The 19,838-nt window shown below is 39.3% G+C and overlaps 1 long non-coding RNA gene across 2 annotated transcripts in view; it reads left to right on the top strand.

Annotated features, from left to right (window-relative positions):
- Window positions 1-19,838, top strand: part of LOC144930539 (uncharacterized) — an 803,962-nt gene that overhangs the window by 142,065 nt on the left and 642,059 nt on the right. For both annotated transcript variants that reach the window (XR_013635747.1, XR_013635746.1), the window contains exon 3: window positions 3,683-3,751. This is a non-coding gene — a long non-coding RNA (uncharacterized LOC144930539). The remainder of the gene's footprint in view (window positions 1-3,682; window positions 3,752-19,838) is intronic.

Raw genomic sequence — 19,838 nt, 5'->3', positions numbered from 1 at the left:
ATAAAACTACAATTTCCTTCTGTTATAGTACATATCCTCCACAGTTACACCTTTGTGCCTTGTGGTAAATATTCTTCCAGTTAATAACTAAAAAAGTAGTCTGTCTTTGCACTCATCAAGAAACCACTTACGTTCACCCCATCGTTTTACTTTCTAATGACGTTATCTCTAAATCATGAAAGAGAACATCTTCTATGTATTATTTTTAAATCTGTCTGCTTATCCACTGATCTGTCTGATATTTATTTAATCTTCTCTTTTATTGAGGAATTTTACTTTTTAAAAAGCAATTACATCATGCTATATTAAATGTGTTTGATGCAAAGTGCTAATCATCTGCAGATTCTGTTGTTTTTCCACAAACTAGAAATTGTTTTTTAGTCTGTCTAGAAGATGTTCATCAGATTTACATTTTCTTTCTCATTACAGAACTTTAAAATGAGCCACACTTCACAGCTCAAAGTGTGGAAGATGTCATTAAACTAGCTGTCTAATCAAGAAGGTGTAAAAAATTTAATTAAACTAATGGCATGCTGACTTAATTATTCTAAAATATATTAAAACACATTCTGTACGTGTGCTTACACTCTTATAATTCACATAAGATGATTTTATTTACTTCTTTTACTTAAGTGAGTTTCCTTCATAGGATGGCATTAATGGTGTATGCATTGTTATGGTGTACTATATATGGTCTCATATATGATTAAATATTCACATATAAGCAATAACTACATGAAAACACTCTGGTCGGACGACAAAAAGCTTTATTTTTTTTTCAAGTGCTACATGATTTAGCTTCACTACTCTCATAAAAGTCTATGCTTTTGAGCTCACCAAAGTAAGACAATATTGTTCAGGAGTCTGGTAATTGTACATGGAACCTTTTTACCTGTAGGTCATGAGTTCAAACCTAGAACAGGTCATTAGTGATCTACAGCTCTTACCACTCTACAGTTGTATATGCGAGGACATTAAGTGGCTTCTGTCCAGTTTTTAGAGGACAGCTGCCCATAAAAAAACAAAACAACAACAAAAAATCACACCCCTATCTGGCTTGCTTGCTGGTATTCTCTGCAGAATTGAAGCGGCAAAGAGACCAAACTACCATACCTTCTCAGTAAGTATCCCCACTCCCTCCAAATGATGGTTGAGGAATAGTGAGGGGACATTGCTCAGAAGTTTCCAGTGGAACTGCTTGTGCTGTTTCTGATCTATCTTTGCATTTCTAATGCATCCATGAGTGTCCTGTTTAGTCACCACATACTTGTATAACATTTGCATTGAATTCTGTCTGAGATGAGACCTGCCTTCTCCTCATATTCCTTGTTTGAGCTGATAGAAACCAGGAGTACATTGTGGGAACCTGATGTGGCTTCATTATTTGCTAAAGGCCTGCACAGAGAGATGAGCCTTGTGTTATTCCCTAAAGGAGACAAGGAGTAGGCCCTTCCTGATCTCTGGTGACAGAGAATTGCCCAACTAAGATCTTCCCCTGCCTATAACCTTTGGTCTCTGAGAGCTGTGGTCCACGGACTGTTATCAATTTAATCAAAGCTTATGAGATGGGGCATAGAAGAGATGGATCCTAGCGCATTAAAAGATTTTAAAGATCAAAAACAGTATTCTGAAGCAAATCCAGAGCTGAACAGTAAGCCAGTATATGTTGCTAAACACTAGTGAAATGTGCTTTTTGGGGGGCTGTCCCACTTACGAGGGGATAACCAAGCTTCATCCTCCATGTGATGTATGCTGTACTTGGAAATGCTGCTGTAGTACATTTGCAATAATGTATTCTGGAGGTGCAGAATGCATGGATCATATAGTCCAAGAAGAAATGGTTACTGTAACAATGGAAGACTGACAAAGTGCTTCGAGCAAAAGTTGCTGTGCAGGAGCAGCGGTAAATCAAACAGAACCCCAAAACTGCGTAATTACATTGTTAGAGGGCGAAGCAGTAGCTCTTGCCAGTTCGCAAAAACAAATAAATAAATAACTGAATAATTCTCCTTCCCACCAATCTTACCCGGCTTTAGCTTGATCCATCCATCTTCTTTCTAGGCTTCAATTTAGTTTTGGCATTGGCATGTTTAGGATACAGCATTATCCAGCACTGTAAGAAGAGGAGACATAGAGATGTTTGTCACTGGTGTGCGTGTGACATTGTAGTCCATGTTGTCACTCAATCTTCCCTGACAGTATTACATAGATCTTTAATAAGAACAGTGACAGGGACTCCACAGGTGATAGGACTTGGGACGAACTAAACATGCCTAGCACGCCATTCTGTCAGAGAGGCACAAGTGAAGCCAGATTGCTGTGATTTAGTCCACCATCTCCATGACCTCTTAGGCTGATAATCAGTATCTTATGATTGACTGTGTCAAAAGCCGCAATGATTGTTCTGAGGAGAAATACCAAACCTCAGTTTCTAGTGTTGTCCGTGTGTCACTTTCCATGAGCAGGAAATTCTGGGGTTTGGGGGGGTATTTTGTTTTTGGGGTTTTGTGTTTGTTGGGTTTTTTTGTTTTGAGAGAGAGAGATGTAGTGCAATTTCACCTCTCCATGGCAAAACAAGGGAAATAACAGGTACTGACAAGTATTTTATAACATGGCATCTTATAGGTAATGGATGAAAAAATATGTTTACTCACGTAGTGTATGTTTATTTTTTTTTCTGTTTCCCTAAACATTCCTGGTCTAAATTTTCCTAAGTGACTAGTGATTTGGGATACCTCAATTTTTGGATGCCCAACTTGAAACACTTAAATGAGATGGGAATATCAGCACTTTGTGAAACATCAAGCCCCTCTAAAGTGTCTTAAATTGATTTCCCCAAAACTGAGAGAGACAGAATTATGAGTCTGTTTTGAAAATTTTGGTTGAGTGTACTCCAAGAGTACCTCAAAGGCTCAAACACCAAAGGCAATTAAAAGAACCCCAAATTTAGGTTTTTAAACAAATCTAATTTTTTGAAGGCAAATATATCATTTGGGGTTCCTGACTAATGTTTTTGAACAATTGGGGTTGGCAATACCGGGCAGGATTTTTCAATGTGTAATTATCAAGAGAGAGATTTTTCCTGTCATCCTGGATCAGGGTACGGAATGTCCCCACCATAGTAACGTCATCCTGCATACTCCCTGGGCCCACAGAGAGCTCACAACAGGTCAAAAGATGTCTGTGAGAGCCAGATTTAGGGCTGGAGGCAGTGCAGATTGTGCCTGGAAAAAAACCAGCTGAATGCCCTCTCACCCCTCCCCAGCACACACCCCTTCACCATGCAGAACTTCTCCTTAATACTTCAAGGGGAGACCACGGACAAGAATGGGAGTCCTTGACAGTATGGTTCCAGGGCCATGCTGCCAGTTTGCTTAAGCTGTTTGCGTTTTTTTGTGGAACAGTATGCATTCTCCCCAGCCCTGACTCTGGCCCTCACACTTTGGACAGCTACAACCAACCAGCACTTGCAGACTTTACCTAGAGGGTTTTAAACATGGGGATTTGCTGTGCATTAATTAGGACTCTAAGCAGTAATTAATAGATCAGTGACAATGTGCTAAATCTCCCACAAAGCTCTGAGTTTAAAATAGGCACACTGCCACCCAGTATGTTTTTACATTCTTACACTGAGTTTCGGTACAATGTACTATCATGTCGCTTTTTTCCCTTCTTCTTTCAGAGCGGGTCCTCTGTTCTGGATTTTCCGTTTCTCTGTAATTGACAAGCAATGAGTGACCGAATATGACCGGTACGTTCTTCTCTCTTCTTTTATTCTGGTTAGAAACATAACTAGTCAAAATATGATTATTTTCTTTGTTTGAAATTCAGGCATATGAACCAAATAACCTTCGTTCTGAGAGATTGTTTGCAAAAAGTTTTGTTTTTTGTTGTTTTTTTTTGTGTTAATAAGCTATTTCTGGGTCAATGGAGTGCAAAGTATAGGCTTAGAAATGCATTAGGTTCTGTGCACAGTTAAGCAGAAACCTATTTCCATTCACTGAACAATGAACTGCAGGAGGTCTGATAAATCCATTTAAGAACAATAATCCTTTCACTTCTGATGTTAAATGAATAACTTATATATTCAGTAATGGTGAATAATAATTAATATGTGCTGTATTTGATCTTGAGTGTATTTTATAAATGTCAAGGACAGAACAGGAGTAGATTAAAACCACCAACTACATCTTGTAGCCTATAAAATAGGATCACAACGATGGGAGAGAGTAATTAGCTCTTTAATTTCATATTTTTAATTGACTGCTTCTGTAGTTAATTAAACATTTAATGTAGGTTTTGGTTACAACCTTAATGAATATTGTTTTAAGCTGCCATTATATGGATGATCCTTCATGTATACCAGTTAACTTTTTCAGGATATATTTAAGTGGCCTGAACCTGTTATGATAAGAGTGTGTGCTGGAGCACCATTTCCACTTATTTTTTTAAGAAGTTAATTACTAATAAGTGTCCAAATATATTTTTATTGTGTCTTCTGTTACTCAGGACATTCATGTAATACATGTATTTTAGAGTGTAGGGAAGTGGTCCTATATCACGTCCCACCTTCCACTTATTCCACTGTTAGATACAGCTCAGCTTTTTGTTTAACCTTGTACTAGGCTTGTGGTTTTGCTACTTGAAGAAGCAACACTGGACACTCTGGATTCTGGCTGTCCCCATTATCCCCCATCCTGGGGTGCCTTTAAGAGAACATAAAACAAATTGACAATCTCTTTAATTTAGGCCAAGAATCTCTTTCCCATTCTTACTCTCAAACTCTAACTAGCGAATTATAAACAAACAGTCCAAAGGATAAATAAATCTTTCCAAGCTCTTCGGGGGAGTTCTCCTGTAGATTGTCTCAGAGAAGGCCAGCAGGTTATGCACCTCTTGCTGGGTAACAAGCAGGGTTGCTGGAACAATTTTTATAGTGGGGGTTCTGAGAGCCATTGAACCAAACTGTAAACCCTGTATATAATGGAAACCACTTCAAGACAGAGGGGTGCGGCAGGCACCCCCCACCCCCACTCCTAGTTTCAGCGCCTATTGTAACAAGGACTGGCAGGGTAATAAGGACCATCTCACAAAGGAGCCCACATGGTCCTGGGTACATCCCTGCAATAGATATAGGAGTAATTGGTCTTATATACAGGAATGAGCACTGGGAAGGTTGCTTTGGGCTCACGTTTGTTCTCTTGATGAATCCTGAAGAGCCTGTACACCTCATCATACATGCCTTTATGCCCGTATCCACCATTGGATTATGATTTATTTCTACAAAGACCTTTGTGAATCTTTAATATTTTATTGCATTTATTTTAGCCAAAACGTGTCTAGGTCTGTGTCACTTAATAGACATAGATTATTTCAGTGCCCTGCATTGGTTCAACACCTAAAATCTTTTTGCATGTAGGAAGAATAGTGTATCACATGGTGTATTATTTTTCAGTTAGTGGCCTCAGCATGTACCTCAGTATTAGAGTGGATTGAATTTTTTAAATACTGAAACATGGTAATATATTTTCTCTAAATTATCATGGATTTTTCTGTAATGTTTTTTATAAAAATCAGGTTTTCATCACTTTTTTCATTCTTGATAAAAGGCCATTTTTCAACAAAAACACTTCTTGTTTGAAAATTTTGGACCAGCTGTTGATCACCTAAGGGATTTTTATTGACAAGGTGCCTCTTTTTTTACTCACTCCTCACTGTCACAGAGGCTTCAAGACTATAATGGCATATTCAAATGGTTTAAAAGCATGGAATAGGTATGGCAACTACTGTAAATTCCCATCACAGTGACAACTTATGATTATTTTTGTCTGAATTATGATGTTGCCCCTGAGGTCACCCAGGGCCGGCTCTAGGTTTTTTGCCACCCCAAGCAAAAAAATTGCTGCCCCAAGCTCCGGTGGGGCTGGGGCACGCAGGCGGCGCTGGAGGAGGAGGGAGTGATGTTACCTTCTCCCAGCGCCTGCAGGGGCTTTCCCCCTTCCCCTGCCCGGCCTCGCAGAGAAGCCCCAATATAAGGGGTGGCACAAGGCAGCGCAGCAGCCAGTGCGCAGAGGAGGCCACGCAGCCCCGGCTCCCTGGCAGGACTCGCCCTCTCCTCCCCAGGTAGCGGCTGGGCCCTGGCAGCTCAGCACCCCGGGGATGGGGCTTCCCCTTCCCGCCGCAGCTGGGGGCATGGCACCCTCGCCTGTTCTAAGTGGCACAGCTCCGAGAGCGCAACTGCCCCCCACCCCAAAGGATGGCCGGAATGCCGCCCCTGGAAATGTGCCGCCCAGAGCAGGTGCTTGCTTTGCTGGTGCCTAGAGCCGGTCCTGAGGTCACCTCAACTTGGGAATTTTTCTACCCCTAAGGTTGAAGTGAACTTTTTGCCTCCAAATCAGGAAAAGACACCATGCACTTAAGATATTTTGCCCTTCTTAGGAGTCAAAACACTTGTTTCCAAAGGCCTTTGTCAGAAAATTTAAATCTGAGTAAGAGAACAAGGTGGTTGAATGTATAAGTGCACATAAACAACAAATACCTATTAGCTCCATTCTCCTTTTAAAGGGGGGCAAACCAAAAAAGTAGCTTCAGATCCAAACTTTTGCAAAATGTTAGTAGTGCTCGGATTCTGGGTTTTTAAGGCCTAATATGGAGAATGGTGATATCTCTGAAATTAGGATCCAGACACAAACTCTGTAAATTTGAGAGTATTTGGATTCAGAGATTGTGTTCAGGCCCATCATTATTTTTGCCCAGTAGATTTGAGGTTTATATACCTGTTATATTCTTATTTTCCTGATTCAAGCTAATTAGGCGTAGAAATCTATTTGTGGTTTCTCCAAGTTCTATATCCTTTTAAACTAACTTTCAAATTCAGAGAAGCCGGTATTTTCATGGGGACATTCTTTTGACCAGGCATAACTGTTCAAATTTGATGACATTCATATGTCAGCCAGACTGATTGCTTTTAAATCTTAGTTTTCCTGCAGAATTTCAGATTTTAATTCAGGGATTTAGGCATTGAAATGAAACTTGCTATTTTATTAATAATTGTTATTATTTAACTCGTTCATGTTACACTGTCAAAAATATCGGAAATGGATGGATGTTTCCAGAAGAATGTCTCTAATGCCTTATAAGTTTGTATAAAATCAGTAAGAGCAATTTTTCTAAGTGGTTTGTCAACGAAACTTTGACATCCATTGCATCTTTAAAGTATAAAGTATAAAATAACTATTACTGATGACAGTTCTGGAAATTTACAGGCTTCTTGTGAAAGAAAAATACAGTGGCAGTAGACCTTAGATCGTATTATGGACTTGTATGTATTCTGCCCTGTAGTTCTCATGAACTAATCTGGTTCCTGACGAAAATAGTCTTGTCACTGCCTGAAATTAGGTAAAGTGGCCTGAGAAAAGTGTTTCCTCTGTTACTAATGGCATCCCTATATGCTTGCTCTCTGGCATCATCAGTGATACATGTAGGGCTTTGTGGCTTCAAAACTGATCTACTGATATAACTTGTTACTCTTACCCTGCCAATCAACTTTTCATGGAAGCAAATCTTCACAGATGATTGGATCTTAAAACAGCTGACTGCACCTGAAAAGGTGATGTTCCACTAGACGAAGCCACATTAGAGATGGATGAACCAGGCTTTGAAAATTCTAACTACATTGTTTCAGACCATTCTATGCACTGATTCAAAGGTGAACCTTTTGTAAGGTTTGGATTAGACATGGTCCAGAACCTGGTCTGCAAATCTGAACTTTTTGACAGTAGGTGTGGGGCTGGATTTATGGACCACAAGTCCACGTAGGACTCAAGAAGGTCTATTTGGTATGAGGCTAGTCTGCTGTGTGTAATATTAAGTGGTTGTTATAAAGAGTGATATCATGTCATGGGGGGAGGGATAGCTCAGTGGTTTAAGCTTTGGCCTGCTAAACCCAGGGTTATGAGATCAATCTTTGAGGGTGCCATTTAGGGATCTGGGACCAAAAAAAAAAAAAGGAAATTGGGGATTGGTCCTGCTTTGAGCAGGAGGTTGGACTAGATGATCTCCTGAGGTCCCTTCCGACCCTGATATTCTATGTTCTCCCCTCAGTCTTCTCATCTCCAGACTAAACAAACCTGATTTTATTCAATCTTTCCTCATAGGTCACATTTTCTGGATGTTTAATTGTTTAATTGTCCTCTGGACTTCCTCCAGTTTTTCCACATCTTTCCTGAAATGTCCAGAATTGGGCGCAATACTCCAGTTGAGGCCTAATCAGTACTGAGTAGAGTGGAAGAATTACTACTCATGTCTTGCTTAGAACACTCCTGCTAATATATCCCAGAATGATGATTGCTTTTTTTGCAACAGTGTTACATTGTTGACTCCTATGTAGTGTGTCAGTGATTCTCAAACGTTTGTATTGGTGACCCCTTTCACACAGCAAGCCTCAGAGTGCGATCCCCCTTCCCCATAAATTTATATATATATTAACACCATTATAAATACTGGATGCAAAGTGGGGTTTGTGGTGGAGGCTGACAGCTCGTGACCCCCCCATATAGTAACCTCCTGATCCCCTGAGGTTTCCCAACTGCCAGTTTGAGAACCCCTGTAGTATGTGATCCACTCTAACTCCCAGGTCCTTTTCTGCAACACTCCATCCTAGGCCATCATTCCAATTTTGTATCTGTGTGATTGATTATTCCTTCCTAAGTGTAGTATTTTGCATTAGCCCTTATTGCATTTCATCCTATTTATTTCAGACCATTTCTCCAGATTGTCAAGATCATTTTGAATTCTAATTCTGTCCTCCACAGTGCTTGCAATCCCGCCCAGCATGGTATCATCTGCAAGCTTTATAAGTGTTCTCTGTATACCATTTATGAAGCTACTGAATAGAACTGGATCCAGGACAGATTCCTATGGGACCCCAGTTGATATACCCTTCCAGCTCGATTGTGTCCCATTAATAACTACTTCGAAATATGCTTTTCCAACAGGTTGTGCACACGTTTCTGTCTTCGTAGTACTGAGACTGGTTATGTCTCTTTCCTTTGTCTTTCTTTCTATTGGATTTAAAGCTTTTTGTATTTAGGGTTGCATTGTGGTTTAAACAACAAGGAGTTCTTGTGGCACCATAGAGACTAACACATTTATCTGGGCATAACAATTAAATTTGTTAGTCTCTAAGGTGCCACGAGGACACCTCATTGTTTTTGCTGACACAGACTAACACGTCTACCACTCTGAAACCTGTCACCATTGTTGTTTAATGGGTGTGTATTGCAGTGGGGGAATAGAGGGTGTCAAGAGGATTTCCTCAGCCATGCTCTTCCTGAGTCCCTGGAGAATGCGGAATGCAGCAGAACTGCCACCATGATTATTTTATTTTATGGAAGTGCTGCTAATCTTCAACTAAGATCAGTACCCCATTGTGCTAGGCACTCTACATATACACAGTAAAACTTAATCTCTGGCCCAAGGACTTGCTTCATTTCTCTGAGTTGTCTGTTTAGATTGTATTAGTATCCCCATATTTACAGAAAGGGGGCCACTGAGAGATTAAGTGGCATGTCTAAGGTCACACACAGTCTGTGGCAGGGCCAGGAATTGAATGCCTGTTGTGTTATGCATTAGTACCTTAACCCACAACAGCAACCTACCATTTACATCTGCTGCCCACTTTGGGCAGCCCAGCATTGGCTCACCGTAATTATGACTCTTCAAAGTGACCCATAGGATAAGGGTAGGAGGCTTCTACACCTTTTCCTGTCCTCTAGCATCCAATGTGGGCCAGTTACAATCTTCCCCTTTTTTCTTTGTAGCATAGTCGTAGCTGCTTTTAAATGTGCTTTTGCAATTTTCAGGACATGTTTTGCATCTGTTTTTGAATAATTGCTGTGGTAGTTCTAGAGCAGGGGTTCTCAGGACAAAATTTTTGGTGTCCTCAGAGTGCGGCCACTAACTCTTGATGGGGGCTGCTCTCACACTTTTTCCTAAAATACTTAATTAGCTTTAAGAAAAACAAATAAATATGCACATATATACGTCCAAATCATTGTAAGTTATTGATTGCTAGCTAATAAGTCTGTTGTTAAAAGTGATATTAACATATAAATATCACTTTTCACTTTCACAGCAGACTTACTTAGCCCTGCCAGGCCTGGGGACAAATTTAAGTCCTGGAAGAGGGGCTAGGGGAGGCAGTGGGGGGCTAGAGGCCAAAGCCCCGCTGCCAAAGCCTGCCAGCCCACCACCCCAGGACTGAAGCCCAAAGCCTGAGCCCCACCACCCTTGAGATGGTGGGAACTCACCAGCTGCCTGCTCCTCCAGCATTGTGCTCCAGGTATCTCCAGAGGGGGGCAGGGCCCAACCCCTGCTGGCAGCCCCAGCAACCAACACCAAGGTGGTGCATCCAAGAGCAACAGGGAGAGGGAGGGGCTGTTAATCCCCCCTTCACCCCCTTCCCCCTCCGACACACAGCCCACAAGGCTGTGGCCACAAGAAAAGCCCCTGGTGGCCGTGTGTGGCCATGGTGGCCGCATTTGAAAAACGCTGTTCTAGAGCAGGGCAAGAATTACTTAAAGGCAAAAAGGAGATTATTATTGCCTTTTGAGAATAATAAATAATTTGGGAAAATATGGAAAACATCTGTTTCCATTCCTATAAATTTTGAATCCTATTTCTTAACAGTAACATCCTTTCTAATTTTGGACAATTGATATTGTGACCTCAAATATGTGACCTCCTAACCATAATGTAATTTACATACAGCCATAGTTTCTGCATGCTGTGCTTTATCTGAAAGCCTAAAGCACCCTGGCTGGAATTTAATAGCTAATGATTTTATGGCTGGTAAAAAAGTCACAAGGAATGGAAGTGGACATCCTTGAGGAGTACCTTAACCAAGGTTAAAATCTTCTGAACGATGTCTGTTCATTCGCAATACCATTCTTAGATGAGAGTATAGAATATTTATACTTTAGTTATTTCCAAAACGTAACTTGCTAAACATCTATAGAATGATTTTGGAACCATCAAGTTTCTCAATAGCTAAATCTATGTAAGCACCTGACTTTATTTTCATTGCCTTTGCCATACATTCTCCAACCTTTCTGTATTTTGTTTTTAAATTGTGTTGTAAACTGTTCAGGGCAGGAACCTTGTTTATCTGAGTGTTTGTGCAGCATTTAGCATGTTGCTGCCCAGATTCTTATTGCAACCTTTGAGCAGTATTGCAATCCAGATAACAGAAGTGCATGACATGTCTACTCACTGCAGTCAAATGCCTTTTCAGTGGGCAATGAAAGGATTGGTTCATCTATTTGCTTGGATTGGTAGGTTGTATTTAATAATCTTCTGATGATGTCCTCCATTGATTAACTTAGGTGGGTTTTCACAGGTAATCAGATGGTGCTAACATTTTTGCAAGAAGAATTCCTGGAATTTTGCTGATATCACACTTTTTGATAAATTAGTGAGACTTACCCATAGTTTTGAGAAAAATAAGAGACTTTCTTTTCTTAAGAATAACTGTCCTCAATTTCTCTGGTAGTCTTTATTGTTTGGTGTCACTTACAATTTGACAAACATTCCTCGCACCTGGTCTGGTAAAAGTTTTTGTAGAATTGAGCAGTGAATCCTTTCATTCCTAGGCTTTTCTCAGCAGACAGACAAATGACAGCTAGATTTATTTAATAGATTCTAAGGCCAGAAGAGACCACTTTGTTCACCTAGTCTGACCTCCTGTAGAACCCTAGAATATCCCTAAAATAATTTCTAGAGCATATCTTTTAAAAATATAATCTTGATTTTAAAAGTGTTAATGATGGAGAATCCACCACAACCCCGTGTAAATTTTCAATGGTTTTATTACCCTCACTGTCAAAATTTCACACTTTATTTCCAGTCTAAATTTATCTAGCTTCAACGTCTGGCCATTGGATTGCACTATATTTGTCTCTGCTAGACTGAAGGATACCATTATTAAATATTTTTTCCCCATGCAGATACTTCGACTAGTCAAATCACTCCCTTAACCTTTTTGTTAAACTAAACAGATTGAGCTCTTTGAGTCTATCACTATACGGCATGTTTTCTAATCTTTTAACCATTCACACGGGTCGTCTTTGAATCCTCTCCAATTTATCAACATCCTTCTTGAATTGTGGACACCAGAACTGGATGTAGGATTCTATCCATGATCTTCCCCTTGCCAAATACAGAAGCAAAATAACCTCTCTGCTCCTAAGCAAGAGTTACTTTTTTATGCATCTCAGGATCACATTAGCTCTTTTGGTGACAACATCGCATTGGGAACTATGTTCAGCTGATTATCTACCGTGACCCCCAGATCATTTTTAGAGTTGTGCTTCCCAAGATAGAGTCCCCATTCTGTAAGTATTGTCTCCATTCTTAGCTCCTAGATGTATACATTTACATTTAGCCATGTTAAAATGCATATTGCTTGATTGCACCCAGCAACCAAGCTATTCAGATTGCTTTTAATCAGTGACCTCTTCTCTTTGTTATTTACCACTCCCCTAGCAAACTTTATCAGGGATTATTTTGTTTTCTTCCAGGTCATTGATAAAATGTTACATATCATAGGGCCAAGAAATGATCACTGCAGGACCCCATGGAAACACAGCTGCTTGATGATGATTCCCCATTTACAATTACATTTTGAGACCTATCAGTTAGCCAGTTTTTAGTCCATTTAGCGTGTACCATTGTAACGCCAACAGATCCCGGTCGTCGGTGGGCAGGATCGAACCGGGGACCTCTGGAGCTTAGTGGATGAGCTAAAAGACAGATGCCTCCTAGCTAAGGCTATAGAGTGGACTCATTTAACTCTCTCTAAGTGGTGTCGGTGCCACCAGATGGGACAGAACACCCAGAAGGTGTGTGGGTTATACCATGTTAATTTTATATTCTAGTTTTTTAATCAGAAGCCTTTCAGAAGTCTGTTACATCAACACTATAAGCTTTATCAATCAAATTTATAATCTCATCAAAAATATCAAGTTAGTTTGATAGGATGTATTTTCCATAAATCTGTGTTGATTTGCATTAATTACATTGCCCTCCGTTAATTCTTGATTTAATAGAGTCTTGTATCAGCTGCTCCACTATTTTACCTGGGATTAATATCAGGCTGACAGGCATATAATTAATTGGGTCATCCCATTTACCCTTTTAAAAAAATGGGTGCAAAACATTAGATTTTTTTCCAGTTTTCTGGAATCTACTCAGTCTTCCAGAATTTACTGAAAATCAATATTAAAGACCCAGAAAGCTCTTCAGCCATCTCTTTTAAAACTCTTGGATGCAAGTTATCTGGACCTGCTGAATTAAAAAGGTCTGACGTTAGTAGTTTCTGTTTAACAGCATCCAGAGATACTAGTGGAATGGAAAGAGTGCTGTCACCATATGATGAGGCTATCTACTCTCTTTTTCCTCAAATACAGAACAGAAATATTTATTGAATGCTTCTGCCTTTTGTGCATTATTATTGACAAGTTTTCATCTAGTAATGGACTGATACCATGGTCAGGATTCTTTTTTGTTTCTAAAATACTTTAAAAAACTCCTCCTTATTGTCCTTAACACTGCTGGCCATAGACTTTTTTTTTTCCTCTTGTGTCCCAATTCCCAACTTCTGATTTATATTTATTTATTTATTTTATAGCTGCCTTCTCTTCCTCTCTAACCCAGGTTGGCTTTTTAACTAATACATCCTTCTTCCTAAGTGATAGTATTTTTTGTGCCTCTAATAACGTATTCTTAAATGATTTCCAGTTCTCATTCACATTTTCTTATTATATTCTTCCTCTTAGCTAATTTGGCTCATAATTGTTTTCGGCTTTATGAAATTGGCTGTTTTAAAGTCCCAAGTACATCCAAAGCCATCAACCCTCAGGCAAAAGTGTAGTTAAATAATATTCTACAGAAACTGTAAGGGCATATAGCCATATTTCACTACTAAGAAAGCAGGATTGGAATATCTGTGGCAATCAACCAAAGATTTAGGCAATTCATCAACTTCTCCTAGAATTTGAGGTAGCATTGCTCTAGCTGGAAAATACAAACTCTCTTCCATTCTAGTGTATAGTTTATGAAACTCAGTGTTGTCTTTTATATCTAATTCTCCTAGTAAGCGAAATGTTTTTAAATAGTTAACTCAGTGTCTTGAGTTTTCATGATATATAATAGGCATTAAAGTAGCAAATTCATATTGTACGGTAAAAGTCTCACACAGATCAACCAGATACATTTAGACATGGTCAGACAAAATCATGTAACAAATTGCTGACTCCATAATAACCACATCTACAAAGGCAGATAATATTAAAAAAAAACACAGCACCCTCTGCCCAAAAAAACCCACCAAAAAAACCCTCAACAACTAGCTTTGTGTGCACTAAAAAAAAAAGTCCTTGTCCATCGAACAAATCAGCTTTCATATTTCTGACATCCCCAGGCACTGCAGCATAGATAGGTTTATCTCCTGAGTTTGGGTGCTGATTTATTGGAATTAGACTGGTCCAACAACTTTCTGGTTAAATCCCAACCCTAAGGATCTTTGAGATCTGCACAACTTTTCTATTTCCTGGTTGACTGAAAGATCAAAATTTTGGATGATCCAGGTCATTTTATATGACCAGCTGAATTTATGATAGGAAGGAGTTCCACAGCTGAGAGTGTGACACTGAAAGCTCTAGACTAGATCCTGTCTCCATGAGTTTTACCATGTGCATTATCTGTTCTGTGGATTCCCATTAATTCTAGATGCCACCCTGGATCATGGAGATAACCCATTTAATATATTCAAATATGTGTGGAGTAGTAGAGCTGTGTTTGGTATTTGAGCTGATTTTATGTATATCTATGCAATTTTCATGAATCTAATGCTGTATAGTCTTTGTGGGTTTGGATCATAATGCAAGCCTGCTTTTGAGTTAATAGGTTAGGGAAATAAGTTGCTGTTTTAGGTTAGCAACTTAACAGGAAAAACTGCCCTGGGATGCTGCTTTTGTCATTTATAAGATTTATGGGCATATGTTCATGTGAACTGTAGGTAATAAAGTCAATCCACAATGAAATGTTCATGTTGAAGCTATATATCCTTAGAACCCAGTCACATATGCCAAAGAATTAATGAAACCTGCCGCATAATTTTTCTACCTTGTGGAACTATCTTATAAGGTAATGTCTGATGATAAATTGAGTTTATGGTGAACTGCTAGATTCAATCTTCGGCTATAAATCTCCCAAGCTAACTTCTTTCAGCACACAAGCCAAAGTCAGTACAGTATACACCAACTGTCACTTGAACTGAATTCATCCTGACAGGGTAGTATCCCCTGAGAAATCTTCCTTAAATGGGGTCACAAATAGTTCATAATAAAGGAGATGAAAAAAAAATTCTTATAGAGTAATTGAACTTTTTCTTTCAAATGTGTATCATAACTTCAATGTACACCAGTTTGCATCTTAAAGCTGTACAAATTGTCTTCTCATGCAGTTTTATTTAGGGTATTGTTCGATATTCCCAAATCAAATCTTTTGTTATAAGTAGCTTTTTTAAAAAGGTGTTTAAGTTCTGCTTGGGAATTTCTTTCACTGTCAGTGTCCGTTAGTTGATAAACAGTATGCTGTTTCAGTAAATGATCATCTAAAAGTGATTTAAATGAAAAGAAAAATTATACATTATAATATAAAATGCAAGACTATTCATCCTTATGTCCATTAGCTTTACTTCTGATTTACCCAGGTCTGTAAAATGCTATTTATAGGGCCAAATCTTGCATTCATCATTCATTCAAAACTACCATTGAAATCAACAGGAGATATGACTGATTAAGAAATAGTGATTGCAGGATTTAGCCAATAGCTGGGTTTTCACAGTCACAGTTGGGATCTCTCAACTCTTTGTCCTGGACCAAATCCTACAGCCGTCGTGCTAATCTGATTCAGAGAGAGCACCATTAAACCCTTCAGGAAACGCAGGGGATTAAGTAGTTGGATCTTTCAAAGAGAGATTTTTTGTAAACTGGAACTGAAATAATCACTATGTGATGTGTATGGGGAGAGGAGGACATGATTTTTATATCAGTCTTCTATACCACCTGTGAATCAGAATAAGAGAGAAAGCATGGGTGAATGCAGCTGAGTGAGGAGGGCAATGAATGAAAATTACTTTTAAGCATGTATTTTTAAATTGAGGCTGAAAATGAGGAGTTTTAATGGTGGATTCTACTGCTGAGAGAAGGTGGAAGGCAGAAACAGAGCCAGTTGAGTTGCTTTTGAATTAAGAATCAGTGAACTGGCTCAAATATGTGTTCACTTGTAGTCACCTTACCTGCCAAAAAGATACAACAGTAATAAGAGGGGGTTCCAACAGGGAACTGAAATGATTAGAGGCATGAAAAGACTGAGATTGCATAGTAGAGGGGATATGATAGAAGCATATACAGTAATGGATAGGGTGACAAGATGCTAAATACAAAATATTGGGACCACCACCGGGTGAGCACCCCCTGCCTGTCACCGCCGCCCAGGGGAGAAGAAAAAACACGCCCGAAACAAAATATCGGGAAAAATGGTGTCCCGACCATGCTTTGGTCAGGACGCAGGACAAAATGCTCAATATCGGGAAAGTCCCAATTTTATTGGGACATCTGGTCACCCTAGTAATGGATGATATAGAGAAGGTAGCTCAAACACTAAGTGCTAGATTCACAAAGGAACTTTGGCATGGAGATGCTGAGTGTCACCACACCTAACTTTTAGGCTCCTAGAAAATCACTGGGATTCACAAAGCCTGAGTTCAGTGTCTGGGATCCCTATACAAAGAATAGGAAAAGATAGGCACCTCAGAATGGGATTCACAAAAGCCAGCATGCTAAGTGGCTCCTCACCTAAGGTAGCTAATAGGAGATGCCAATCCAAAAGTTGTGTACTAAGCCCTGCCCCTCTCTTGGAGATAGACACCTAAATCCAGGCTGCAGTTGGGATTCTCAACTGCAAACCTCTCTTGGGATTAGGTGCATACACCATTTTAGCAAGAAGCAAGGTGGAAAGGAAGAGGAGGAGGAGCACCTTCATAACTTTTAGCTCAGTGATTAGGATACTAACCGGGTATGTGGAACACCCCTGGTCCAAGTTACCGCTACACCTGTGGGAGAGAAAAGGTTTGAACTGGGATCTGCCCCATGGCCAGCTGTTTTGTGTAAGCTTATCTACAGGGGTCAGATATGGTAGCTGAGGTCTTAACACACTGATTGGATCAGGCCCTGCAGGTGAGTTAGGCAAAGGAACACCTATCTTTTCCCAGTTGGTACATTGCTTAGGTGTCCAGATGCTAAGACGTAAACTTATGCACCTACCACTTTTTTGTATAAAAAATTGGGTGCTGAGTGAATTTAGGCATCTACAGGACTTGGGGCAGCTGAGTGGGAGTTTTGTGAATCCCAGTGGGCCTGATTTTGGGATTCAGGTGCCAAAAGTGGCAGTTAAGCATCTAAGTTATTTTACTACTAGTTAACTCTACTAATTATCCTTACCTTACTGATAATATGAGAACCAGGGGATACTCAATAAAACAGAAGGAAACCTATTGAAAAGCTATAAAAAGAAATATTTGTTTACATGTCACACAATTAATTCATGGAACTCATTGCCATGTGGTATCAATAAGGCTAAGAGTTCAGCAGGAATTAGAGAAGAATTTGACATTTATATGGTTTAAAAAAAGCATTCAGAATTACATTAGATTTGATACTTTTTTTTAAAGAAAGGCTATAAATCTGCCAATGTCAAGGCATAAGACAACTACTAACTGTTTTATGTTACGAAGGCGTTTCCATCATTGTCTACTACTACTTTCACCTTCTTCTCAAGTATTTGGTTCTGGCCAGTGTATGAGACAGGATACTGGATTATTTGAATTATGTGTCTCATTTGGTATGCAATTCTTGTGGCCCATAAGACCAAAGGAATGGGAGTTTTCGCTGTAACTGAAAGATCCTTAACTATCACTGTCAAGGTTCCTCCCCCGCTCTGAACTCCTAGGGTACAGATGTGGGGACCTGCATGAAAAACCTCCTAAGCTTATCTTTACCAGCTTAGGTCAAAACTTCCCCAAGGCACAAAATATTCCACCCGTTGTCCTTGGACTGGCCGCTACCACCACCAAACTAATACTGGTTACCGGGGAAGAGCTGTTTGGACGCGTCCTTCCCCCCAAAATACTTCCCAAAACCTTGCACCCCACTTCCTGGACAAGGTTTGGTAAAAAGCCTCACCAATTTGCCTAGGTGACTACAGACCCAGACCCTTGGATCTTAAGAACAATGAACAATCCTTCCAACACTTGCACCCCCCCTTTCCTGGGAAATGTTGGATAAAAAGCCTCACCAATTTGCATAGGTGACCACAGACCCAAACCCTTGGATCTGAGAACAATGAAAAAGCATTCAGTTTTTTACAAGAAGACTTTTAATAAAAAATAGAAGTAAATAGAAATAAAGAAATCCCCCCTGTAAAATCAGGATGGTAGATATCTTACAGGGTAATTAGATTCAAAAACATAGAGAACCCCTCTAGGCAAAACCTTAAGTTACAAAAAAGATACACAGACAGAAATAGTTATTCTATTCAGCACAATTCTTTTCTCAGCCATTTAAAGAAATCATAATCTAACACATACCTAGCTAGCTTACTTACTAAAAGTTCTAAGACTCCATTCCTGGTCTATCCCCGGCAAAGACCCAGCATACAGACAGACACAGACCCTCTGTTTCTCTCCCTCCTCCCAGCTTTTGAAAGTATCTTGTCTCCTCATTGGTCATTTTGGTCAGGTGCCAGCGAGGTTACCTTTAGCTTCTTAACCCTTTACAGGTGAGAGGAGCTTTCCCCTGGCCAGGAGGGATTTCAAAGGGGTTTACCCTTCCCCTTATATTTATGACAATCACAGCATGGCCAGGTGCCCTTATTGTTATTCTGGTTTTCAGTAGAACTGGTCAGGAATTTTCCTACAAAGCGTTTTGTTTGTTTTTTTTCCAAAAATGCCGATTTGTCAAAATTGAAACTGTCCACATGAAAGTTTTTATTAATCTTTTTTTTAAAAATCAGAAGAGGAAGTTTTGAAATGGTGGAAATGAAGTTTCATTTTTGGTGAAAAATGACTTTAATTTCAAAATTTTAGTTAATTTATACTAAAAATAAGTGTTTAAAATAAAGGTCAAAATCTAAAAGTTTTTAAATTATTGAAACAAGTCTTTTGAACTGATGCAATCTGATTTTTTTTTAAATGATCAGTTCATGAAATTGTTTTTGCTTTCTCAACTTCTTTTGTCCCAGTTTCTGATAGAATATTTTTTAAATTAAAATTCACATAGGATGGGGAAACCATTTCACATCCATATCTAGTTTTGAGTCTAATCTTTCAACTTTCATTCATGCCAAATTTCCTTGTAAACTAGAGGGACTTTTGAATGAATAAGAACTGCAGGACTGGGTCCTATATTTATTGTTGTTCATATTTAGAATAAATATTAAAAGTTATACGTATTATTTAACTACATTATAATTCAAAATATGTACTTTGACTTACAAAGAAACTTTACTGTTATTTTATAGCAATTAGCCCCAGTTACAGGAGGAGGGGAAGCTGATTTTGCATTAATTCATTCAACTATCTCTGTATGGTTTGTTCTTGCTGATGATACTTTGCAAGATTTATTGCTACCCGTGTGGGCCACTGGGTGGGAAACTTAATATGACTGGCTGTGATTGGGACAGTCACATGAGAAAGGGGGAGGGAGCACTTGCTGGGA

This window comes from Lepidochelys kempii, chromosome 5 (assembly GCF_965140285.1).
Source record: "Lepidochelys kempii isolate rLepKem1 chromosome 5, rLepKem1.hap1, whole genome shotgun sequence".
In the NCBI taxonomy this organism is placed as follows: Eukaryota; Metazoa; Chordata; order Testudines; family Cheloniidae; genus Lepidochelys; species Lepidochelys kempii.
The sequence above is the reverse complement of the archived record's forward strand: the minus strand, read 5'-3'. Positions and strand labels throughout refer to the sequence as shown.